The sequence below is a fragment of the Cygnus olor genome, chromosome 18, assembly GCF_009769625.2.
Source record: "Cygnus olor isolate bCygOlo1 chromosome 18, bCygOlo1.pri.v2, whole genome shotgun sequence".
Lineage (NCBI taxonomy): Eukaryota > Metazoa > Chordata > Aves > Anseriformes > Anatidae > Cygnus > Cygnus olor.
The window spans coordinates 358,059-385,740 of record NC_049186.1 but is presented as its reverse complement, the minus strand read 5'-3'; the positions used below and the strand labels follow the sequence as shown (position 1 = coordinate 385,740).

Sequence of the window (27,682 nt, the reverse complement as noted above, 5' to 3'; positions counted from 1 at the left end):
TTCTTCCTTATCACTACCTTTAGACTCATCCTTTTCCCCTTCTCTTGCTTTGGCTTCAGTGCATTTTGCTACTTTGTCATTAACAAAATCCCTTTATTTACACTCCTGAAACCTCAGCTCCTATTCAGATGCTTCCTCCTGTACTGTGATTCCCTTCCCCTAACAATAACTCTGCATGTCAGTGGGAGCCCTTGAACTATCCACACTGCAGACTTAGAGCATTTGCAGAATGCAGTAATCTGCACCTTCACCTCTCCATCCCTATATGTTTCCTTACAATAAATACGCTGGCTCTTCTGTTTCTCTACTCAAGTCACCATCTGCCTGATTACAGTAGCCATGTGGCCCTTTTCATCTCCTTCTTGCACCGCACTGCACCGCACCCCACCCCCCCATCTCATACTCTCTTGTTAAATTATTTGTAGGAGATAGATTCACAGACCTGTTATGGCTAATTATATCCATTCACTTCTAATGAATGGGAATTCTGCTAGCAGTTAAGATTGCCAAAAATATTTTGACCTAAGAAAGAGGAGGTGACTGCTACGTATGTAGATCAGACCCTATAAATGTATCCTGGGATCAGTGTGTCTTGTCCTTCTTCAGAAATCTCTAAGGTAAGAGTGTCAGAGGCTTTGGTCTGGGGAGGTGGGGGATGAAGGAAATTGGCCCTGCATTCCGCAAGCACCACCACTGCATTCCTGCAGGCACTTACATTCATTCCACAGGGGACTGCCAATGTCAGCTGGGATTTTCAATCTGCTTTCAAGGCATCTGTACATTTTCTGTCTGTAAATTTTCTCTGGAATTCTGTGCAGCAGTAAGAAGGAAGTTGCTAATTCTATTTTACAGTACTGACCAGCTTCCAGCCTTGCAAGCCATTCATCTCGTCTCTCAAAAGGTAAGATACTGATTTATTTGCTCTTTAGGGACAGAGAGAGATGCTTTAAGATAGGACTTCTATGCAGCTGTACTGGCCATCCCTTCATCCTTTATATTTATTTCCATTTTATAAATACAGTATACTTGGCTGGGTTGCTTATAACAGACAGGATTCACAAAGACAGTAGTCTTAAAGGTGCTTTATTGCCTACAGGGAGTGGAAGAATCCTACATTTACACACATTAAGTTGTAAGCTTAGGAAGAATGGTGCTAAGAAGAAAAAAACATCACGTAGCAGTTTCCAATTTCTTACTCAGAAATTAAATATTTTCGTGAAGCCAACAATCATCCTTTGCCTTTGCCTCAAACATGAAGTCACTGGTAATAGCTTTGAAGAAATGGGAAAAAACATATACATATTTGAATAATGTTATGCAATGCTAAAACTGCTGTTGAAAGATTGGATCCATTTTAAACCTTATATATTATTTTTGTGAGGTGGTCTCATTTGTTTAATTATATTTAATAACATTTTAAGTCAACAATATGGAAATTATGTAGTGAGAAACAAAACAGTGGCTTGTAGCACCAGGTTGTATTGATGCATTTGGAATTTATAACAAATAAATTGTGTCATGAACTCTGTCTTTGTTGGCTAAGAAGACAAAACAATTTTTGTCACATGTGAACAGCGGAATGCTGAGTGGAATTAGTTTTATAATGTACAAAGGTGCTGTGAATATTATTAAAATATTACTTCAGTGAGGCTAGACATACTTCAACAAGGAGGTTGTTAAATAGTAAAGGGTTCATAAATAGTTTAAAATTATTCAAAGTTCAAAATATTTCCTGCAACCAAAGCAAAATAGCTTCTCAAGAAAAGCAAACAGTTTATTTTATTGTCACCTAAAGGTCCTACATAGGTGAAAATATCTGATATAAATGAGCTTCTTAATTATTAGGAAAAACTTTTCAAATTCCAAATTAAAGGTGATGGATCTAGATAAATTAGGCTAAAAACAAAGCATTGATTTGAAACACTATTAATTTTGGAACAATATACCTGAATTCCAGCTTAACAATTGCATGGAGCTTTTCAGTCAAGATAATGTTTAGCAATAATAAACAGGGTAGTTCAAAAATAAAAGTGAATGAATGTAAGATTACTCAGTTTCTGTTACGAAACAGATCAACACAGAGAATATCAACACTGTTAGCAGATATATCTGTGGAATAATTGGAAGATTTGACACCTTGGACTATTTTATCCCAAGGGAATGTCTGTAATGAGAAGTGCTAATAATGTTAGCTCTCTGCATATATGAAGTGTACTCCTCCAGTCTTTTCTTGTAGACATATAGTCTGAAACAGAATAAACAGAAAGAAAAAAAAAAAGGAAAAAAAAAAAGCTTTACAATTCTAAAATCTGGAATATTTACTGAGAGCAGCATTTGGAATCTCGGCAAATATCTGTTTATCCTGTTAATACAACAGATGACAGAACCATGAGCATTCCATGAACATGTTCTCCATGAACATTCCTACATTCCTCTGAAAATGCAGTAGTATAGTAGGCCTAGTGTTCTCACTCTATAAAAAAGATATAAAGGAAAGAATATTATAGGACAGAGATCTAAATTAGCAGAAGACTGAAAGAAAGAGTCAGTTAAATTAGATTATACATATAGTAATGTGAACATTTAATATTTTTGTCGGTGACATGGCAGTGGGATTGAGTGCACCTCAGAAAGTTTGCTCACAACACCAAGCTGTGTAGTGTCATTGACACACTGGAGGGAAGGGTGCCATCCAGAAGGACCTAGACAGGATTGAGAGGTGGGCCTGTGCGAGCCTCATGAGGTTCTGCAAGGACAAATAACATATTTCATACCCTCACAGATACTTGCTGCATACTCCCGTAAACACCAGCCATGGCTACAGATGCTGATATGGCCATCTTTGGGGAGGCAGCTCCCTACCTCCGAAAGTCAGAAAAAGAGAGAATCGAGGCCCAGAACAAGCCCTTTGATGCCAAGACATCAGTCTTTGTGTGCATGCTAAGAATCCTATGTGAAAAGCACAGTCCAGAGCAAAGAAGCAGGAAAGGTCACTGTCAAGACTGAAGCAGGAGAAGTGAGTAAAAAAATCAAGGCTTAAGAATACAATTTAATCTTACGCTAGACTCCTTAGATGAAAATATGGTTCTTTCTTTTCTTTGGCAGACTCTGACAGTGAAGGAAGATCAGGTTTTCTCCATGAACCCTCCCAAGTATGATAAATCGAGGACATGGCCATGATGACCCACCTCCACGACCCGCTGTGCTGTACAACCTCAAAGAGCGCTACGCAGCCTGGATGATCTACGTAAGTACCAGCAGCTGTCTTCCTTTGGGTAGCTGGAAGGCCTGCTGTGCCAAGCTGAGCAGAAGCCAACGTGCTGTCTCCCTTCCTCGCAGACCTACTCGGGTCTCTTCTGTGTCACCGTCAACCCCTACAAGTGGCTGCCGGTGTACAACCCGGAGGTGGTGTTGGCCTACCGAGGCAAAAAGCGCCAGGAGGCCCCTCCACCATCTTCTCCATCTCTGACAATGCCTATCAGTTCATGCTGACTGGTGAGTGCTTGGTCTCATTCAAAGCAATCTAAACCAAAAAGCCTCATGGCTCTTACTGGAGCATGTGACAAGACAGCTTCAAACACCATGGAGCGGAGTGAGAAAAATTGACAATTGCAAGCCAAACTGTACCGGAAGCATGCATAGATTCAGCACTGTGTATTATTGTACCAAATTCCACACTCTCCCATCGCAGAAAGAAACACTGGACTCACAGTTTGCTACTTTTTTACATTGAGGGAATAGAAAAATATTATTATTCCATACAGTCCTTTACCTAATCACAGGTAGGCAGTTTGATTCGATTCCTTGATGAGAACTGTGTGAAGGGCAAGTGCATACACAGTTTGTCTGAGGACCATGTGCCTCTGACAGTTGCGTGGGTCCAGCAGAGCTTACTTATACTTACTACTGAGGGATGTGGAAGGAAATCCAGTACTGTCTTCTAGGAGTCAGTGCTTAGACCTTCCAAAGAAGCCCCAGCTTACATTTACAGCTTTACTTTTCAGTCAGGTCAGTGCTATTCAGGACAATGGCTAAACTTTCATTCTGCTTTTTTGCAGACCGTGAGAATCAGTCAATCCTGATCACGTAAGTACACTCACTCCCTACTCGAGTCCCTGAGTGGCTGCCCCATGCCCAGGAACCACACACTCTCTGGTTCCATGTTTGATTTGACAGCGGAGAATCCGGTGCAGGGAAGACTGTGAACACAAAGCGTGTCATCCAGTACTTTGCAACAATTGCAGCTATGGGGATAAGAAGAAGGAGGAGCAGTCTGGCAAGATGCAGGTGGGCTCCTAGAAGTAGGGCCCTGCAAGTGTCTGATTGATTTCTGAGCTATAACATGACAATGAGGTTTCTATTTTAGGGGACACTTGAGGATCAAATCATCAGTGCCAATCCCTGTTGGAGGCTTTTGTAATGCCAAGGACTGTGAGGAATGACAATTCCTCACGCTTTGTAAGTTGTCGCCCGGGCGTAAGAAAAAATGACTTTGTCTTATCAACACAATGCAGTCAGAGTTGGTGAGGTGGACCTAGATCTTGTATTATTATTATTATTATTATTATTTGATTTCAGGGTAAATTTATCAGAATCCATTTTGGTGCCACGGGAAACTGGCTTCTGCTGACATTGAAACATGTAAGACCAGGCCTACCAGGCCTGATCACATTCCTTCTGACTTTGATCCTCAGTTCCTGTGCTAACTCTCTCCTACCGTCCTTCCCAGATCTCTGCTGGAGAAGTCCAGGGTCACTTTCCAGCTCAAGGCTGAAAGAAGCTACCACATATTTTATCAGATCATGTCCAACAAGAAGCCAGAGCTAATTGGTAGGAAAATACCGGTATACCGGTAACTTCTCCAGACACAGTTCACTGAGCAACATTTTTCATTCCTTTCCATGCCAACGTCTTTTGATCTGTATATGTTTTTGTCCTTCTTCTCAGAGATGCTACTGATCACCACCAACCCATATGACTACCAGTATGTGAGTCAAGGGGAGATCACAGTTGCCAGCATTAATGACCAGGAAGAGCTGATTGCCACAGATGTAAGCAATGCACAGAAGGTTTCTTAGGTGGACTCTGATCTATGGCACAGGCATGGTCCTTGCTTTTACGTATTCTTTAATTATTCCTTCATTAGAGTGCCATTGACATCCTGGGCTTCACTCCTGATGAAAAAACAGCCATTTACAAGTTGACAGGGGCTGTCATGCACTATGGGAACCTGAAGTTTAAGCAGAAACAGCGTGAAGAGCAGGCAGCCAGATGGCACCGAAGGTATTATTACTACAATAAATACTGAAACACTCACTACTACACAAGGGTTCAGGGTCCATGATTCAAGGTCATGATTCATGTCATGAATCCATGATTCAGGGTCAGAATCATGGACTCCATCTGCATTTTTCCCCCGATGCTAGCATTGCAGCACATCAGTGTGTCCTAACAAGAGGTCTCCTGGAAGAACACAACTGAGCAAAAGATGCAGGTTTCTTTGGACTATGCAAAGTATAAGGATCAGTAAATCCCAAACCACACTTCCATCTGCTGACAGAGTAGTAGTCAGGCAGAAGAAAGTTGGGCTTTGCTGCTCTACTGAATGGCAGTTTCCCAGATGTGGCCCGTAACCAAGAGCCGCTGTGCTCACTGACTTAAGTTTAAGTACCCAGGGAGAAAACAGTCATTTATCATCTGCTGTCATCACCTCCTAAAGCTATTGATTCCAGGTAAAACTAAGCCAAAATCCTGAAGCTGTTCTGCCCCAAAGCCAGTATTCTTGCAAGCAACTCCCAGTGCCTGAAGTGAGAGCATTGTGCTATTCTATTTTGCGTAGAAGGTTAAAAAGGAACATCAGTTAATACTGCAGCTATGGCTCTTACGTTCTACATTTTCTGTAGAGTTTCAGCATGTTTCCAGGAATTCCATTTGAAAAATAGGCAGCTAACATATGTCTGCTGTGTTTGCTTTGCCTAGAATTGTTCAAAGGTATATTCCTTTACAAGGTCATGGAAGTATTTTCATGAAACCAGAGTTATTTTTGTGTATTACGAACGTGTCTTATTGTCAGGGGGAGGTTCTTGTTTTGTTTTCGTTTGCTTTTTAGGAAGGTTAAGGCGTTAAGTGAAAATGCATGGAATACAATAGCAATGAATCTGATAATGATGAATATTCATAGTACAAATACCACAAATAATGTCTTTCATCTGCTTAAGTGAGGTCAGGTGTGGTATTTTGCTTGACAAATCTTGGAAGCATTTGGAGCCGTGTATGCAACACCCCGATCCATTGCGAATCAGTTTGTTTCCGAGTCCTCAGGGCAACGGTAAAGTTTGGCCCTTACTCTGAACCTGTGAACAAATTTTCTCAGTGTGGCAAATCATCTATTATTGTGCCAGTTCTTGTTTGCTCTTAAACCTGGGAGAGACTGTGCAGTTATCTTCTTGCCCTCTGTTTACTTCATTTAGTGTGCATTTCTTCTACTTTGCATTCTTTTGAAGGCACCAAGGGAAACAAGCATTTATTCCAGTATTACACTATCTTTAACTCATTGGATTTTCTTTTCTGTTTCTAACTGAATATCTATTGATTGCAATTTAGGTGTTTGTCATTCAAATATTATGCAGCATCTGCTGTGTTTTTTTTCTCTAGTTTTTCACATGATATATATAGGCATTCTTGGGCAAAGCGTTTTGCATACCATGCCTGTTAACAGGGTCCGCATCTAAATTCATTGTTGCAAGTAATAGTAGCAAGTAAAATGACAAACTTTTTGAATTCTGCTTGAGCATGCACTTCTAAAACTGGTATTCATTTCAGGTGTAGGTTCCTTTAAGGCAGAATTGACACCTAAGCATTGTCGTCTCTTGAGTATTATGTTTTAAGGTTACTTATCAGCAGTCACTGAAAGAGATTGCATTGTCTGGTTCTGAGAACATCTGTGATTGTTCTACAACCTCACTGTATCCCAGACTTAGTTTTCCCTTTTCTCTTTTTAAACATTTCTTTAGTTTGTCTACCTAAATGCCTCTAAATTAATTTTCATTCAACTAAAATTCAAAATAAGCCAATGGTGGAGGAAAATATACCCAACACAAAAGCGCTCCACACGCTTCTGGGGAATGCTGCTATGATGAAATACAAATATGTTACATTTTTATCTTAATTGGCCTTCTTATCTTGACTACAATTGCCTTTCACTACTAGTTGTTTTGGTGTTGTTGTTGTTTGTATTTAAAACAACAACAACAACACAGTAGTGTCTCCTATCAAGAGACGTATCAATATCTCCTATCAACTCAAGAGAAGGTTCTAGATCTGTATGTATGTGTCTTAGAGTATTTAAATTTCTGCAGAAGCCATTCTGAATTTCTACAAATACACCTGCTAGTAAGCTATACACGCTGCTGCTGTGTGTTTGTATAGTTGCTGACAGGCTGCCTACCTGATGGGTCTGAACTCAGCAGACCTGCTCAAGTGCCCTGTGCTACCCCCCGAGTCAGGTTGGGAATGAATATGTAACCAAGGGTCAAACTGTGCAGCAGGTAAGAAAAATTTGGTGTCTGGCAAGAAGTGTTTTGATAACAAAAACACTGGACTTCCATTTTTGCTCCACATGATAACTGCATACTTTCTGGTTTTGAGTTAGGTATACAATTCAGTAGGTGCGTTTGGCACAGGCTGTCTTTGAGAAGATGTTCTTATGGATGGTTGTTCGCATCACCAACAGCTGGATACGAAGCAACCCGACAGTACTTTCATTGGTGTCCTGGATCATTGCTGGCTTTGAGATATTTGATGTAAGGAGAAGGGTCTTCATATAAGTTCACAGAATGGCATTAAGAAACTGGAAGATTTCCTTTTTTTTATTGTTTCTTTATGGATTTTATTATTGTTTGGATATTCCTAACATTTCTGTAGGAATTGGCAACTCTTTGGCTAGTTACCCATAAGGTTACAGTTTTTTTTGTAGTCTGTTGTTCCATGCAGAAATTAAATTTGCATTGAGAGAGTGATAGCAAGAATGTTGTAAAAACTGATGGGTAAGACACATTAGAGGAATTAAAACGTGTCATCTTGAAGATTTGTTAATGCTGAAGCCCTCTGAAACAGTCCTAATCAGTATAGCTAAATTCCCATAGCAGGAAAGAACTGTAGTGACTAGCATTTTGAACTAAGGCTCTGCACTATTGTTCAGTGCTCAGAAAATAGGTTCAGGGTGGGCTATGGCTCCACAGTGTAGCTATATTAGAGGATGGAATGCCCCAGTCACCTGTCCAGGTCCACATTCAGGATCCCAATCATGGAGACCTGATGGGTGAAAATAAACATATTGGAACATGCAAAGTGTTCATGGAACTGAACCTTGAAAGTCAGTATACCTCTTTGCATTCTGCAGTTCAAGAACAGCCTGGAGCAGCTGGTTATCACTTCACCAATGAGAAACTGCAGCAGTTCTTCCACCACTTCACATGTTCGTGTGTGGAGCAAGAGGAGTACCAGAAGGAAGGAATTGACTGGGAGGTTCATTGACTTTGGATGGACTGCTGCCTGCATTGAACTCATTGAGAAGTGTTCTTGGAACTGTACACTTAATAGCTTTTTCAGATTGTAAAAAGCAAATTTCTAGCTGAGATTTGCTGAATTTTTCCGAAAATTTGCTGAATTTTCTATGCTGAAATGACCACTTTAATATGTGGCACCCACTTAATTCAGCACATAACTTAACTTTTTTGGACTGTGAGCACACCATATATGTTTTCATGTGTCTGTTCATGAGGCGGTTAGTCTGTTCCTTACATTACTGCCTGTGTGCTTCTGTTGAGTAGTGCATATGATTCACAGGGGGGCAAAAATTTCAGTCCTAGTCATAGTAATAAGTCTGTCTTAGAATCCATACTGAAATGTATGTATTCATTTAATTTATGCCGAGAGGGTAATTACACTGAACAGCTTCTATTTTAATGTTTGAAGAAATTTTCTATCCTGCTTCAAAGAAGAAGCATTTATTTAACGTAAACTCTTTCTTCCTCAAACCTGAGTGTATTTTCATACATCTTACTTTCATTCATTTCATTTTCAGTCTTCAACTAACATGCACACAGTGAATTTCTACATGCCAGTTCTTTACTACATTAAAATCCTGAAATAGACAGGTGAACTTGTTTACGTGTATCTGATGACATATCCACTAACAAAATGCACTTTCTGGAAAAAAAAATGAGATGACACACTCTGAGGGAGGATTTTGTTGTATCACCTTATCTTCCATTCTCTGTCTTATATTCTGTCTCCCTCATACTCACTTTCTTTATTCATGTTTTGCTATTTCTTCCAGCCTATGGGAATCTTCTCCATCCTGGAAGAGGAGTGCATGTTCCCCAAGGCAACTGACACCTCTTTCAAGAACAAGCTCTATGACCAGCATCTGGGCAAGTCCAACAACTTCCAGAAGCCCAAGCCTGCCAAAGGCAAGGCCGAAGCCCATTTTTCACTTGTGCACTATGCTGGCACAGTGGACTACAACATCACTGGCTGGCTTGAGAAGAACAAGGACCCCCTGAATGAAACTGTTGTGGGCCTGTACCAGAAGTCATCCCTGAAGACACTGGCCTTACTCTTCGCCTCTGTTGGTGGGGCAGAAGCAGGTGATTTCTTTTAAATCAATTCTCTTATAGTTTACAGGAAAAAAAACAAACAAACAAAAACCCCAACTTGCAATAATATTTTGCAGTATTTTGCAACAGTATTTAAATTTTATAAATGTACAACTTCTGTTTTCATAAGTCAGTGTAGCTAGTATTACTTTAACCACAATAGTTTAAAATATATGGAAAATGGTTCGTATACACAAAAGGTTTCTTAATATAATGAAAGGTTTGTGTGCCGAAAACCTTCTCTACTTTTTGGCACTCAGTCACTCAGATTAATAAAGGATATTAGATTTTTCTAGAGACCTTTATAGATGTGTTGTCAGAGTGGAGATCAGAAAGAAAATTTGCACAGGATCTGTGACACAGCAGATAATTTCTACAATAAAACATTCCCAAATACTTCAAGAAATACTATCAAACCCATCATCATGACATTAAATTTATGCATAGTTTTAGATATAAAGTTATGGAAAGACACTTATGTTGATGTATTTGATGTATTCATTCATGAGTTATTTAATTCCTTAATTTTCCTACTGTACAGGATGTTGCATTTTATTTCCTGTTTTAATTTTCTTTACATAAGAAAGTCATTAGATTTTGTTCAGCTATTATCTGAAAAAAATCTTTGAAACGATAAACACTCTAGGCATTTATGAATTTTGCTCATATTATTACATTTTCTATTTATTAAGATGGACACAAAGTTTTTCAAATTCTAATCACATTTTTGTTGTTCAATTCTTTTTCTTTTTTTTTTTTGTATTATTTTTCAGAGAGTGGTGGCGGTGGCAAGAAAGGTGGCAAGAAGAAGGGTTCTTCTTTCCAAACTGTCTCGGCTCTTTTCCGGGTACTTTAGAATAATCATTATAAATTCTACAGCATTGTGAACAAAGATACAGAAAATTCTGTACATAAAAGTTTTAGATCAATCTAGTATATAAAATCTTTATGTTCAGAAAGGGTAAAGGCATGCACTTCATAACAAAGAAGGATTCTCATTGAATTATTGGAAGAATTACTTCAGAAGTGCCCAAAAGTTTGTTCTGATCATGATATTATTACAGTGGTTTTAATCCATCTTTGCTCTTGCTCTTAAGGAAAATTTAAACAAACTGATGAGCAATCTGCGAAGCACACATCCACATTTTGTGCGGTGCCTCATTCCCAATGAAACAAAACACCTGGTAAGTTGTTCAGGTTACATAATGTAAGGAATCTATCCATCTCTGTGCGATACAATGAAGTACCAATTCATGATATCATTTGTTAGGTGCCATGGAACATGAGCTGGTGCTTCACCAGCTACGATGTAACGGTGTGCTGGAAGGGATCAGAATTTGCAGGAAAGGATTTCCCAGCAGAATACTCTATGCAGACTTTAAACAGAGGTCAGTCTTCCCTTAATCCACCCTCCATCATATCCTTGCTGAACAGTTTGCATTTACTAACTGTTTTAAATTCTGTGGGGGTTACAGGAAGGTTCATAGTAACTACATATTCATAGTATTCATACATATACATATTCATTCATATACATAGTTCATAGTAACTACATAACTGGCATATAAAAGTCTGTTGTCCAAGTTAGTCATCCAGTTTCTTTGAATACCTAGCTAGAAGAAAAGACATCTCCAAATGGCAATTATTTTTATTTATTCCTGCCCTCTCCCTCTCCCTCTCCCTCTCCCTCTCCTCTCCCTCTCCTCCCTCTCCCTCTCCCTCTCCCTCTCCCTCTCCCTCTCCCTCTCCCTCTCCCTCTCTTTTTCTTTTCTTCTGTGATAAAACATTTTTTAATTAATTATCCAGAAAGAATGTTGACTAGCTTGGACTTAGTTAACTTCTAGGTAGCAAAGTAGGATGACTTGCAGCCATCAGCACACAAATGTGAATCAAGCAGCTACAAAATGTTCTAGACTAAAACGCTGGAAAACCAAATAATATCAAAAGGTCTTGCTTCTTGCTCTGCATCAGCTGGAAAACACTCCGAGTATGTATTGACACTATCTGGGTGAAGAATTGTTTCTCATTCCCACACATTTTTTTCTTGCACATAGAGTTCTCATTTGAAGATAACTCATTAAATAAAAGGACATGGGAAATATGCCAGTAGTTACCCATGGAAATCTGTATTCATTCTTTGTCAAGGATTTCGGGACTAAGGAAAGTGCAAGTTTTACTCTAAAAACATTTATCCATGGAAATATCATTTCAAAGCAAAAGAGTAGAGTTCAGGCTTACTCACTTCTCATCCACTCATTACCACTCTGCAGAAAATCCTAACAATGGAATCAGTTTGTACAGGTTTGAATGAGCTTTCAGGAAGCTGTTCTTCATATTCTACTTCCTCCCATAGGTACAAGGTGCTTAATGCCAGTGCTATCCCAGAGGGACAGTTCATTGATAGCAAGAAGGCTTCTGAGAAGCTCCTCGGATCTATTGATGTGGATCATACCCAATACAAATTTGGTCACACCAAGGTATAAATACTTATTGACTGAAATACTGTGTATCTGTACTTTGCAGTACCTGACAATTATGTGCTGCAACCATTTCCTTTCTCAAGGTGTTCTTCAAAGCTGGGCTGCTGGGACTGCTGGAGGAGATGAGAGATGACAAGCTGGCACAGCTTATAACCCGTACACAGGCCAGGTGCCGAGGCTTTCTGATGAGAGTGGAGTTCAAAAAAATGATGGAGAGGAGGTAGTTACATACAGTTATTTGGCATGCTGGGCCAATCCTCCTAACATATCAATGGTGTGAACAAAACTGAAAACGAGCTCCTTCTCGATGAAACTCATTTATTTGTTATTAGTTCATTTTACCACTATGGATGGAAAAAAAAAAAAAAAGAAGAAGAAAGAAAAGACCTTCTTTAAATTATGTCACTCTTTGTAGTTATTTTTGCTAATTTCTATAAATGGCTAAATTCTGTAAATGTCCAGAATTCAGACATATAGGCCATGGAAGCTGCTCATGTCCAAAATCTGGACTTCAAAACTGTCCATATAGGTTGGCCATCTCTACATCACAATCGACATTTGCTTCCCATAAACATAAAATATATAATATATATATATGTCTGTATGTATGTAATTCATTATATAGAGAATTATTACTATAAAGTATTACATAGAGAACAGTCACTATATATTATACATATTTATATACAAGTTAATTATGTAATATACATTCAAAAGTATAAAACATACTTTCTTTACCTTTCAGGGACTCTATATTCTGTATCCAGTACAACGTACGTGCATTCATGAATGTTAAACACTGGCCCTGGATGAAGCTGTTCTTCAAGATCAAGCCCTTGCTGAAGAGTGCAGAATCTGAGAAGGAGATGGCCAACATGAAGGAGGAGTTTGAGAAAACCAAGGAAGAGCTTGCAAAGTCTGAGGCAAAGAGAAAGGAGCTGGAGGAGAAAATGGTTTCCCTGCTTCAAGAGAAAATGATCTACAGCTCCAAGTGCAGGCAGTGAGTGTTGCTAATGCTTTTGGCTCATAATGCCCCGTGTAAAATAATCCATATGTCTTGGTAACAGAAACATTATTCCAAACCAGTATTATTTTGAACAACATGTAAATAAAAATAGGAAGGAAAACCATATAGAAAAGCTAAGCTGGAATAAATAAATATTAAGAAATTTGCAAATCGTTATTGCAGCTTGTTCCTTACACTTTTAACTCAAGAGAGAGCTAATCCATTTCCAGTTAGTAAACCCTACTGTTTATAGTATATTGTTTTAAATCTATATAACAACTTAGAGCAGCAATTATTATGTCTTTATGTAACCTTATTTACTATATAATTTTGATATGTTATCATCTGATGAATGAAGTTAGTCTGGATGTCCAACTGGTACCTTGATTTGGGGAATTACAAATGGATTCTATTGGAATAAGTAAGAGGGGCTGAGAGTGGGAGGTATTTCTACAGCATTTTTCATTCCTGCCTCTTCAGGAAAAACAGTGATAAAAGTGGAGTCTCCTTCCATTTTTCCCAGGAAATAAAATTATAGCAACAATGATACCCTTAGAACTGTCTTTACTAGCAAAAGATTCAGATTTATCTGATCCTATTTTGATGTCTACAGTATAAATGTAGAGTATAAATCTGAGTTAGTAGCCTTACTCTCCTTGTCTTCAGCAAGAAGTAACTCATTCTTGATACAATTCATCCAAAAAAATATTTTTTTGCGGGGGGGGGGGGGGGGGAAGTAGTGAAAATCAACTGCATCTTGATTTTCTCAGTTACAGGAAGTTACATATCAGATAAATAAATCTAGGTGAGATAAAACCCAGACTAGCCATCTTGCTGAGCCATAGGAAGCCTTCTGCCTGGATGGTATCTCTGCTCTTTGTTACAACCATAAGGAAAAGAACATGGAGTACAAAGAAAATAAAGGTTACTTCTCCAAGGACTTCAAAGTTTCCATGTTAGAATGCCTGCAAATTCAGGCAATTTGTACTGGCTAAACACCAGTCTCCTTTCCAAACTGTTCTTCCTGACCACAATGGCTACACATATGTCTGATGCAGTTGATGCCTTTGAAATAGTGATCTCAACACAAAATTTTCCCCTAAACTAAAACTAAAAAATTTGTATTAAAGATGAATTTATGCTAAGTAAACTATTTTGTGAGATTTATAATAAGTATTTCTCAGGAGAATGTCGGAGCGCTTAGCATTCAAGTTTTAAATGCTGAATGATGAGAAATCTGCCTACATGGTACTCCAATGACTTCAGGAGAACTCTATGCCATTCATAGATCCAGTGCAATGTAACACTAATAAATTAAAATACATATATATATCCCTAGCACCTATTACTATACTATTACTTAGCACCTGTCTTCAGGGCTAGAGGCATTCCAAAATAAATGGTATAAAAAAAAAATAAATCAAAAATAAAATACTCTTATTTAAAAAATAAATCAAAAAATAAATAAAAAACTCTTACAATAAAGAGTTCTAACTTGAAACATCATTATGAAGCTGCTTTGAAAATAAAAATACCTTGCTTTAAAAAAAGGAGAAAAAATAATGGCTGACATACAAACAGAATTTTGAAAAATATTTTATTCTAATGAATCATTGCAGGAAGCTGATGGTTTAGCTGATGCTGAAGAAAGATGTGATCAGCTCATCAAAACTAAAATCCAGCTGGAAGCCAAAATTAAAGAGCTGACAGAGAGAGCAGAAGATGAAGAAGAGATGAATGCTGAGCTGACAGCCAAGAAGAGGAAACTGGAGGATGAATGTTCAGAGCTGAAGAAAGACATTGATGACCTGGAGTTAACATTGGCCAAGGTTGAGAAGGAAAAACATGCCACCGAAAACAAGGTATGAGGCAGAAGACGTCACTCACACTGTGCTATTATGGGAGTCTTGTACCTACTCGTTTTAATTACACTTGCTCCCTTGTCATCAAAGGTGAAAAATCTCACAGAGGAGATGGCATCCCTGGATGAGACCATTGTGAAGCTGACAAAAGAGAAGAAAGCCCTCCAAGAGGCCCACCAGCAGACACTGGATGACCTGCAGGCCGAAGAGGACAAAGTCAATACATTGACCAAAGCTAAAACCAAGCTGGAGCCAAGTGGATGATGTAAGCACACGTGCCTCCAGCAAGACAGGACAGGTATGGAGTTTGACCTGCCTGGCATTAATGGTGTTGTTGTGTTTAGCTGGAAGGGTCCCTGGAGCAAGAGAAGAAACTGCGCATGGACCTTGAAAGGGCTAAGAGGAAACTTGAGGGAGACCTAAAGATGGCCCAGGAATCCACAATGGACTTGGAAAATGATAAGCAGCAGCTGGATGAGAAACTGAAAAAGTAAGTGTGGTTGTGGGACTAATAACATGGATTTATTAGGTACTTTTATTCAGGTGTTAACACTGTATGCTTTGTGCAAAGGAAAGACTTTGAAATCAGCCAGATCCAGAGCAAAATTGAGGATGAGCAAGCCCTGGGCATGCAATTGCAGAAGAAGATCAAGGAGCTGCAGGCAAGTCTCTGGTCCTTGCCTTCCGCCCTTCAGAAGGACATCAGTACAAGGAGGGCATGGGTGTGAAGGGTCTCGCATTTTCCCCAGGCCCGTATCGAGGAACTGGAGGAGGAAATTGAGGCAGAGCGAACCTCTCGGGCAAAAGCAGAGAACCGTGCTGACCTCTCCAGGGAGCTGGAGGAGATCAGCGAGCGCCTGGAAGAAGCAGGAGGGGCTACAGCAGCTCAGATTGAGATGAACAAGAAGCGTGAGGCAGAATTTCAGAAGATGCGCCGTGACCTTGAAGAGGCCACGCTGCAGCACGAAGCCACAGCTGCCGCCCTGCGGAAGACATGCAGACAGCACAGCTGAGCTTGGGGAGCAGATCGACAACCTGCAACGAGTCAAGCAGAAGCTGGAGAAGGAGAAGAGTGAGCTGAAGATGGAGATAGATGACTTGGCCAGTAACATGGAGTCTGTCTCCAAAGCCAAGGTACTGAAATACATCTTCACAGTAGTTCAAGCTTAATCAAGTACTCATGTTTTAAGATTTAAGTTAGTCATATTTTAAAATACATAGTAGTTCTTTACAACTTGAATTTGTGTTTAAATTCTTTAATAGTATATAATTGTTCCTTTTTCTGAAAGCCATATATCTTTAGCTGAAGCACCTAACCTAAGGATCTATAGACTGTCATTGCTTGGGTCACTATATGTTTGCTTGGTTCACGATTCTTGGTTCTCACTGTTTGGTTCACAATATTATACTGAACGATGCTGACATTAACAGTTTTTTAGCTTCTTTTTTCAACCAGAAATTGCTCCTATCCTACATTTCTTTTTTCTTCCTTTTTTTCTTCTCTTCCTGTAAATACTTCAATTATGTAATCTGTAAGTGACAAACAAATGCCCCCTGTTACAGTGTGCCATCATCTTGTATTTCAGAAACTGGGTGCATGTTAATTAGTTGTACAAATATTGGAACTGGAGATGCAAGTTTTATAGAACTGAGACATTTTGACTCTCTTTGAACTCTCTTCATGAGAATTCAGATTCCCAGTAATTGTGTTGAACCACCAATTATCCTTCATTCTGTTCTTCATGAAAATAGACAAATTTGGAGAAGATGTGTCGTTCCCTAGAAGATCAACTCAGTGAGATTAAAACAAAGGAGGGAGCAACAACGCACAATTAATGACATCAGTGCTCAGAAAGCTCGTCTACAAACAGAATCTGGTAAGATGTTTATGTTTTTTAAGAGAACATTGTAAATAAAAAAAAAAAGGTCTTAAAAAAGGGGGTTAAAAAGGAATCACAAAGACCTGGAGTCTTGGTGGAAACCAAGTTAAACAAAAGCCAGCAATGTGTTCTTGTGGCAAAGAAGGCCTACAGAATCCTGAGCTGCATTAGGAGTGTTGCCAGCAGATGAATGGAGGGTGATTCTTCCCTGTTCTGCGGCACTGGTAAGGTCATACCTGGCATGCTGTGTCCAATGCTAAGCTCCCCAGTGCCAGAGAATTGCACATATTCACAAGCAAGTCTAGCACAGAACCAATTATATGATTAAGGCGTTCTAGTTTGAAGGAAGAATTCATCTCTCTCATAACCTAGACTTCTTCCCTCTGCTTCACAGGAGAAATTCAGGAGACGTTGGGAATATATACCTTGGCACATGCACCATTTAGTATTCATGTTGTAAACTTGAAGTGACCACCAAACTTAGTGCAAACATAAAGCAAGAACGCTCAGGTATCAACAAAGAGGGAATGATGTATCTCATGTCCTACCTCTAAAATGAATATTTTATTCAGAGATGTATATGAGGATCAGTGACTAATATTCAAAGAAATACAATATTGTTTAACAAAATAACTTTCATACTCATTTGATTATCAAGGTTAATAAGCTTTAAAAAGTCATATAAAGGTTCTCTTACTCAGTGTAGAAATGACCCTTCTGGGCAGATGGCCTGTCCAACACATATGTGAGAAATGTAAGGAGAAAATATACGTAATAAGATCATGTAATGTAATAAGATTCTGTGGTTCTGTGATTCAGCTAGTGTATAAATTACCCTTCTGGGCACATGGCCTGTCCAAAACAGTTGTGTCTCCTGTAATGTATGTATGTAATGTATGTATGTATGTATGTACTTATTATATGTATGTAATAAGATCATAAGCTTTAGTAAGCTCTGCTAAACACACTGTCTTAAAGCCCTAACTATGCACAACACTGCCATCAGTGAGAATGAAAGGCCTATGTATCCGCAAACTTTCCCAGGTGAATATTCACGCCAGGTGGAGGAGAAAGATGCTCTGATTTCTCAGCTATCAAGAGGCAAGCAGGCGTTCACCCAACAGATTGAGGAACTCAAGAGGCACTTAGAAGAAGAGATAAAGGTGAGGAGGCTTTCCAAATTCTGTCTTGTCCACTGGATTTTTCCTCACCAAAATGTGCTTCAGACACATATGAGATTATAGACACCATGCTGAGAGGGAAAAAAACACAAGCACTTAGTTCATTCAGTGCAACTTACCTTTGCTCCCTGACACCTACCATCTATCCATTAGATTTCCATTTTGCAAATTCCCAGCTCTCCCGTCCTCATTCAATACATTGCGATCATTCTCATGGGAGAATAATCCAGTGTCCAATAACATTTCAGTCAGGACATTTCCACATTTCCCAGGAGACTTCTATTCCTTGTCCCACAACTTTTTCCCCCAGGCCAAGAATGCCTTGGCCCACGCCTTGCAGTCTGCTCGCCACGACTGTGACTTGCTCCGGGAACAATATGAGGAGGAGCAGGAAGCCAAGGGAGAGCTGCAGCGTGCCCTGTCCAAAGCCAACAGCGAAGTGGCCCAGTGGAGGACCAAATATGAGACAGACGCTATTCAGCGCACGGAGGAGCTGGAGGAGGCCAAGTGCGTGGGGAAAGTGGGGAAGGCTGAGAGAAAGTAATAATGGAAATTTCAGGAGACCACTATAATAGTGTCAGGAAGAATCCAATGCTGCACTTTGGGGTGGGGTGGCAGGAAGAGGGAAAATATAAGCAAGAGAGAATATGCACTGAGAAAAGCAGAAGCACCAAAGCTCTTCAGACGCAGAATAGAAGAGTGACCAGTGCTAGAGTGAATACCAGAGTGAACAGCAGAGAGTGACTTGCTAGAGCTCAGCATTCAGACACGGAAATACTATGACTGTCTAGAAGAGGTCTTACACTCTGTATAAATGGGGGTCACACAGTACAAAGTGGCCAAGTGTGCTCTCCTGTAAAAAAAAAAAAACACGCAGGCTGTATGTTGTTTTTTTTTTTGACTGAGAACTTGCTTTCTCACTGGGAACTGTGCTTACCACCTCCCAGGAAGAAACTGGCACAGCGCCTGCAGGATGCAGAGGAACACGTTGAAGCTGTCAATGCCAAATGTGCTTCCCTGGAAAAGACAAAGCAGAGGCTGCAGAACGAGGTGGAAGACCTGATGATTGACGTGGAGCGATCAAATGCTGCCTGTGCAGCTCTGGACAAGCAGAAGAACTTTGACAAGGTATTCTGGCCTCCAGTGTGTGGATCCTGGGCAGAGCATCTCATCACAATTGCCACTCACCCTTGTTGCTCCTCAGATCCTGGCAGAGTGGAAGCAGAAGTACGAGGAAACACAGGCTGAGCTGGAAGCTTCCCAGAAGGAGTCTCGCTCTCTCAGCACGGAGCTGTTTAAGATGAAGAATGCCTATGAGGAGTCCCTGGACCACCTGGAAACGCTGAAGCGTGAGAACAAGAACTTGCAGCGTAAGTTGCTGGTCCTCTACTCCTGGCAGAGCTTTCTCACAACCGTGTCTGACTTTCCACAGGTTTTTTTTCCTCCAGGTCTGCAAAGATGCCTGTTGCCTCGGTGTGGCAGGGCGCTTCCCCTTTTGCCCTGTGTATGAAAATGCTGTTCATCTTTTGTTTCCACAGAGGAGATTTCTGACCTCACAGAGCAGATTGCGGAGGGAGGAAAGGCAATTCATGAGCTGGAGAAAGTCAAGAAGCAGATTGAGCAGGAGAAATCAGAACTTCAGGCTGCTCTGGAGGAAGCAGAGGTAGCTGGCATTATTTATTTCTGTCTTACAGGTCTTGGATGTCTATCTCGTTATAAGCACTATGAAGTCATTCCAGAAAAGAGGATAAGAATGCTTCTATAAAACTGTAGAGATATCATCAGAAATATTACACTTTCCTTTACTTAGAGCTTGAGGTTCAATATTTTTCACGTAAGTGTTTAATTTGCATTCATTCCTGTACAGGCCTCCCTCGAACATGAAGAAGGAAAGATCCTACGTCTCCAACTTGAGCTCAACCAGGTCAAGACTGAGATTGACAGGAAGATAGCAGAGAAAGATGAGGAAATTGACCAGCTGAAGAGAAATCATCTCAGAATTGTGGAGTCCATGCAAAGCACCCTGGATGCTGAGATCAGGAGCAGGAATGAAGCCCTACGGCTGAAGAAGAAGATGGAGGGAGACCTGAATGAAATAGAGATCCAACTGAGCCATGCCAACCGCCAGGCTGCAGAGGCACAAAAGAATCTGAGAAACACACAGGGCGTGCTCAAGGTCCATTGAACTAAAGATGCTCATAGACAAGTCTTGGCTAAAATTTTCTGTTCCAAAGGACTCAGGTCTGCTTATAACTTCTTTCACTTGTACTGCAGGATACCCAGATACACTTGGATGATGCTCTCAGAACACAGGAGGACCTGAAGGAGCAGGTGGCCATGGTGGAGCGCAGAGCAAACCTCTTGCAGGCTGAGATTGAGGAGCTGCGGGCAGCCCTAGAGCAGACGGAGCGGTCAAGGAAAGTGGCTGAGCAGGAGCTTCTGGATGCAAGCGAGCGTGTGCAGCTCCTCCATACCCAGGTCTGTGAACAAATATATTTAATATTATATTTCTGCTCCATACAAAGGAAGTACCTGGAGACTAGCTGAAGTGTAACAGCATTTAGTTAGTTATAAGTAAGTGTAGTTAGTAGTTATAAGTAAGTGTAAGAGCATTTACTAAGTTATATGTTGCAAAGGTCACAGTATGGATAAGAAATACTAAAAGTGAGTTTTCAGCCTCAGAAACAAGATGGAATTCATTAGACTATAGTAGAGATTATTTAAAAGTAATAAATTAAGAGGAGAATTGGAGGTTCATGCCCTATTGCTTCTGTAAGTTCACCAGCTTTCCTACGTCTGAGATTGTAAAGTCAGACTTAGGTCGATGATTACGCTTATCACAGGAATTATGTTCAAACAGGAATACACTAATACTGTCCTTAACATCTTTTAGCAAAGTTAGTGTAAGTATGTGGAACTGCCACTAGACTGAAAATGATAAGGAAAGATTATGTTGTTTTTCTTTGCAAGTATAAATTCCTTCTGTGTTGACTCACAGACTGTGTGGAAATTTTATGGAGGACATTCTTGAAATATTGGAGCTCATCACTAAGAAACTAGCTAACAGCTACTTAAACAGCTAAACTAGCTAAACAGCTAAGAAACTAATAGCTACCACCACAGCTCCTTTAGAACAGAATTCCATGGGACCTGACGGCACAATTTACATTAAAAAAGAATATTTTGCAGTGTTCTTGATTTGATATTACAAGGTAATGGAAAAAAAATTGTGATGTTTTTGCTCTTCAGCAGCACACCAACTTGATCAACACCAAGATGGAGCTGGAAGCAGTTATTTCCCAAATTCAGAAGGAAATGTAAAAAACAGTTCTTAGAGAACTGACATAATCATTAAATCTATTTTCATTTTTTAACGAGTGTATCTCAATGACTCTTTGGCAGTCTTCTACCACAGCTATTAATCAGCAGTGTATATTCTTCATATAACACGTTAACAGAACTTTAAATAAAAGTAGAGAAATTATTTATTGCCAGAGATGGTATATTAAAGCTGCTGGAGAAAACACTATGTTTTTTCTCAAACAGAACACCAGCTTAATCAACACCAAGAAGAAGCTGGAAACAGACATTGCCCAAATTCAGGGTGAAATGGAAGACACCATCCAGGAAGCCCGCAATGCTGAAGAGAAGGCCAAGAAGGCCATCACAGATGTGAGCTGGGGGCTACTTTCACTGCTGATGGTGGATGTATCCCCCCCCAAAAAAATGTCTTAATCCGCAAAACGCCTTTGATTCTTTCTTCTCCAGGCAGCCATGATGGCAGAAGAGCTGAAGAAGGAGCAGGACACCAGTGCTCACCTGGAAAGAATGAAGAAGAACCTGGACCAGACAGTGAAGGACCTGCAGCACCGTCTGGATGAGGCTGAGCAGCTGGCCCTGAAGGGAGGCAAGAAGCAAATCCAGAAGCTGGAGGCCAGAGTGCGTGGGGCTGGTATTTGTGCACAAGTGAGCACGTCCCTTGGAGAAATACCAAAGAAGCTCCAAAGACAGATTTTTCATTGCAGGTGCGGGAGCTGGAAGGGGAGGTTGATGCTGAGCAGAAGCGCAGCGCTGAAGCTGTGAAGGGTGTGCGCAAGTACGAGAGGAGGGTGAAGGAGCTGACCTACCAGGTAAGGTAGAAGAGGGTTTTTTTGTGGTTACACGCCCTTCTCTCTGGAGGTCAATATGTTGGCATAGTGCTTTCATGAGGGTTTTCTTTCCATCCTTCTCAGTTAGTCATTGACACAATTAGCAAGTTTTTTAGCTCTGTCCGAATGAACAGCGGTGCTCTGTAAGGCATGTAACTCTCTCTGTTTCATCTAGAAGAAATTTAGGCAGATAGCAAAAGAAGCGTTGCTATTATTTACCATTTTCTTGCTGTTGTTTAACATTGTCTGTAGTCTGAGGAAGACCGGAAGAATGTTCTCAGGCTCCAGGATCTGGTCGACAAGCTGCAAATGAAAGTGAAGTCTTACAAGAGGCAAGCTGAGGAGGCTGTAAGTATTGCTGTGAGCAGAGTCAGTCTCCCTCGTGGCAGAGGTGGAATTTTGTGTTGATAATTTCCTCTGCCTAGCTCTGTTCAAGACTGTAACTTTTTTGTCATTTTCTGGCTGTGCAGTACAGAAAAGATCAGGAATGTATAGAGGTGTAGAATACCTTTTGTTCTGAGCATTGTTGCATCACTGGGAAGAATGTTGAAGGTTAAGAGTAACACTTCTTTCTTTAACTTTCTTTATTTCATATTTCATCATTCCCTCATGCAGAAAACAGAACTGCCTTCAAAAAAGTTGTAATACATAATTTAATAGCAGTAAATAAGTGAAAAATGATTTAATGGAATTAAAAGTTCCTTGGAGCAGCTGTAAGCCATTGGAGCAGCCTTAAGAGGCTCTGGAGCACAGGTGATCTGCTCTTTGATCCTACCAGTCAAAGGAAGAGGCTTTAAGAGGACCCATCGAAGCTGGCAGATCAATGCATGCTTACGGTACTACTGGTCTTATAGCCTGGGATCTGGCTTTTTAGATGATGTGACTCTCTGAGATAACTGGGGTATTGGGAATTGATGGGGTCCATCTGTTGGAGGAGGGCAAGACCATCTTTGTTTACAGGCTTGCCAGGCTGCTGAAAGGACATTTAGACTAAAGTTGCCACAGGAGGGGAACCTCAATACACCTGACTCTTAAGAAGCGAAGGAAGGAGGATCCCAGGAATTACAGGCCTGTCAGTCTGACTTTAGTACCAGGGAAGGTTATGGAACAGGTCATTTTGAATGCCATCACATGGCTCATACAGGACAATCAAGTGATCAGAAGTAGCCAGCATTAGTTATGAAAGGCAGGTCCTGCCTGATTAACCTGATCTTCTTCTATGACAACATGACCTGCTTATTAGACGAGGGAAAGGCTGTGGATGTTTTTTACCTGGATTTTAGTAAAGCATTTGGCACAGCCTTCTCCTGGAGAAACTGGCTGCTCATGGCTTGGACAGGTGTACAATTTGCTGGGTGAAGAACTGGCTGGATGGCTAGGCTCTAAGAGTCCTAGTGAATAGAGTTCAATTCATTTGGTAGAATCATAGAAACATAGAATGGCTTGGGTTGGAAGGGATGTTAAAGATCATCTAATTCCAACCCCCCTGCCATGGGCAGGGACACCTCCCACTAGACCAGGTTGCTTAAAGCCCCATCCATCCTGGCCTTAAACAGTTCCAGGGATGGGGCATCCACAATGAATCTGGGCAACCTGTTCCAGTGCCTCACCACACTCATCATGAAGAATTTCTTCCTTATATATAATCTAAACCTACCTACCTTCTTTTAGTTTAAAGCCATTACTTCTTGTCCTATATATCACTACACTGCCTGGTAAGGAATCCCCCTCCAGCTTTCTTGTAGGTCCCCTTTAGGTATTGGAATGTTGTTATAAGGTCTCCCCAGAGCCTTCTCTATCCACTCATTACACAGCCTATATTCATATTCGGGATTGCCCCAGCCCAGATGCAGAACCTTGCACTTGGCCTTGTTGAACTTCATGAGATTTGCACAGGCCAACCTCTCAAGCAAGTCCAGGTCCCTCTGGATGGCATCCCTTGTCTCCAGCGTGTTGACCGCACCACAAGCTTGGTGTCATCAGCAAACTTGCTGAGGAAGCACTCAATCTGTCCCTGTCACCATCAAAGATGTTAAGTAGTGCTGGTCCCAATACTGACCCCCGAGGAACACCACTTGTTACTGGTCTCTACCTGGACATTGAGCTGTTGACTGCAACTCTTTGAGTGCAACCATCCAGCCAATTCCTTACCCACTGAGTGGTCCATCCATCAAATCCATGTCTCTCCAATTTAGAGGCAAGGATATCATGGGAGACAGTGTAAAATGTCTCAAATCCAGGTAGGTGATGTCAATTGTTCTTCCCATATCCACTAATGCTGTAACCACCAAGGTCACCAGATTTGTCAGGTGACCAGCCAGGTATCTGGTCACCAGTGGCATTCTCCAGGGCTCAGTATTGGGGAGCATTTTGTTTAACGTTTTTATCAGTGACCTGGATGTGGGCATTAAGTGCACCCTTGATAAGCTTGTACATGGTACCAAGTTAGGTGGGACTGTTGATCTGCTTGAGGGTAGGAAGGCTCTGCAGAGGGATTTGGATAGTCTAGACAGATGGGCCAAGTTCAATCACATGACATTCGAGAAGGCTAAATGCCCGGTCCTGCATTTGGGTCATTACAACCCTGTTCAGTGGTATAGGCTTGGACAAGAGTTGCTGGAACACTGCCCAGCAGAAAAGGACTTGGGGTGCTGCTGGTTGACAGCTGGCTGAACATGAGCCAGTGGTATGCCAGGTGGACAAGAAGGCCAATGGCATCCTGGCCTGCATAAAAATAGCATAGCCAGTGGGGCTAGGGAAGTGATTATTCCATTGTGCATATCACTGGTGAGACCATACCTCAAATACTGTGTTCAGTTTGGGGCCCCTTACTACAAGAATATTAAGCTGCTCAAGCATGTGCAGAGAAGAGGAAGAAAGCTGTTGAAGTGCCTAAAACACAAGACATCTGAGGAACAACTGAGGGAATTGAGGTTTAGTCTGGAGAAGAGGAGGCTGAGAGTGGACCTCAGCACTCTCTACAACTACCTGAAATGGGGTTGCAGTGAGGAAGGTGTTGGTCTCTTTTCTCAGGTGAGAAATGATAAGATGCAAGGAACTGTACTCAAGTTGCACCAGAGGCGGTTTAGATTGGTTATCAGAAAGAATTTCTTTACGGACAGGGTACTCAAGAACTGGAACAGGCTTGGAACTCCAGGGAAATGGTGGAGTCCCTATTCCTGGAGGTATTTAAGAGATGTATGGACATGGCACTGAGGGATGTGGTTTAGTGATGTAAATCAGTATGTCAGGTTGACAATTTTACTTGATGATCTTGAAGGTCTTTTCCAACCTAGATGATTCTATCATTCTATGTATAATTATTCAGAAATTTCAAAGTCCATATTCAGAGAATCATGTATTCACTTCATATTCAGAGAGTCATATATTCTTGTCCTATATTATTAACCATCTAAATATTTAGCATTTAAGTAATTTCTTTGGATTCCCCCCAGAAGTATTGGAAAGAATTACATACTAACAGAGTCTTTGATTTTTTTCATTATGTAAAGGGAAAATACCACAGTATGTCCAGCATAGTGTTACAATAAGAACAAATTATTGTTAAACATTTAAAAATTATTTTAAATTAGTTTTAGTGAGTTTTCTAAAGAAATCAGCATGACTTTGATAAACTTAATATAATTTCCAGATAAGAAATTGTGTGTGACAAGTGACATTCTGAAACTCATTCCACTGGCCTCTGCCCATCGACCTATCCTGTACAAGGCCTTGCAGAAGGACCTGGACAGGATGGGTCAATGGGTAGAGGCCAGTGGGATGAGGTTTAACATGGCTAAGTGCCAGGTCCTGCACTTTGGCCACAACAACCCCATGCAATGCTACAGGCTTGCGGGAGAATGGTTAGAAAGCTATGTGGAGGAAAAGGATGTTGGGGTGAGGATTGATGCTTGCCTGAACATGAGCTGGCAGTGTGCCCAGGTGGCCAAGAAGGCCAATGACATCCTGGCTTGTATCAGGAATAGTGTAGCTTGCAGGACCAGGGAGGTGATACTCTGCTCTGGTGAGGCAGCACCTCAAGTACTGTGTTCAGCTTTGGGCCCCTCACTACAAAATGAAATCGAGGCCCTGAAACATGTTCAGAGAAGAGCTACAAAGCTGGTGAAGGGCCTGGAACACAAGTCCTATGAGGAGCGTCTGAGGGAACTGAGGTTGTTTGGTCTGGAGAAGAAAGGCTCAGGGGACACCTCATTGCTCTCTACAACTCTCTGAAAGGAAGTTGTTGGAGCTGGGGATCAGTCTCTTCCTGTAGGTAACTAGTGATAGGACTACAGAGAATGGCCTCAAGTTGTGCCAGGGGAGTTTCAGGTTGGAAATTAGGAGACATTTCTTCTCCAAAAGAGCATTCAGGCATTGGGACAGGTTGCCAGGGAAGTGGTGGAGTCACCATCCCTGGGGGTTCAAGGAAAGGTTGGACCTGGTGTTTAGGGACATAGTTTAGTGGGTAACGTTTGTAGTAGGGTGATGGTTGGACCAGATGATCTTGGAGGTCTTTTCCAACCCTGATTCTATGTTTCTGCATCTTCCCGTTCCCTTATTGAATCTCACATCAACACACTGAAGGAAAATTGGAAATGACATTTTTTAAATTTTCATAACTTTTTTCCTGTCCACAGGAGGAGCTGTCCAATGTCAATCTCACAAAGTTTCGCAAAATCCAGCATGAGCTGGAGGAAGCAGAAGAGCGGGCTGACATTGCAGAGTCACAGGTCAACAAGCTGCGAGCAAAGAGCCGTGAAATTGGCAAGGCAGAAAGTGAAGAGTAAATGCCTCCTGTGTTGCAAAGTGAAAGATAATTGCACAAAATGTGAAATTCTATCACTTTGATTTGTAATTACTGTTTAGTTCTTCAATAATCTATAGAGCATTAATGTCTAGATAATAAAAATTGTAGAGGTTTTCTCATGGAAGATGAGAAGTTCAGAGCTGTATTTTAATCACTATCCTGAATTCTTATAAGGTTTAAATTTTTTCCTTACACATTTATATTCAATCAATGAAAAATCTGACTTCGGGTATTTTCAAAGTGTTTCAGCCACTGTTAAAGTGGTTCATTCAGACATCCTGCTTCATCCTCATCATGGATTTCACCCAAGAAAATGATTTTCTCAAGGGAGAAAATGATTATTTCTTTGCAATTGCATGTAACTATGCCTTAAAAATTTTGCTTTAGGAAGACACTAGATTTTAACTAAAAGGTTCTTTCCAGAAAACAAAAATTAATTGAATTTTCTGGTAATCCAGTCAGTAACTGATTATTCTATTAAGTCATGTAGCTTAGTTACAAGAAGACTTTTTTCAGGTTAAACCTCTAATTCTTCAAGACTTTTTGAAACAGAATTTAGAGGACGTTTAAACTCAAAATGAGATCTGCTTTTAATTTTTGTTCATCAAAGTGATATGCAAGGAAACATTCCAGGGGCAGCAAAACCAACTGTCTCATGT

The 27,682-nt window shown here is 40.7% G+C and overlaps 1 pseudogene; it reads left to right on the top strand.

Moving 5' to 3' along the window:
• Window positions 1-721: 721 nt before the first annotated feature.
• On the top strand, window positions 722-27,139 carry LOC121079931 (annotated as a pseudogene).
• The last annotated feature ends 543 nt before the right edge of the window (window positions 27,140-27,682 follow it).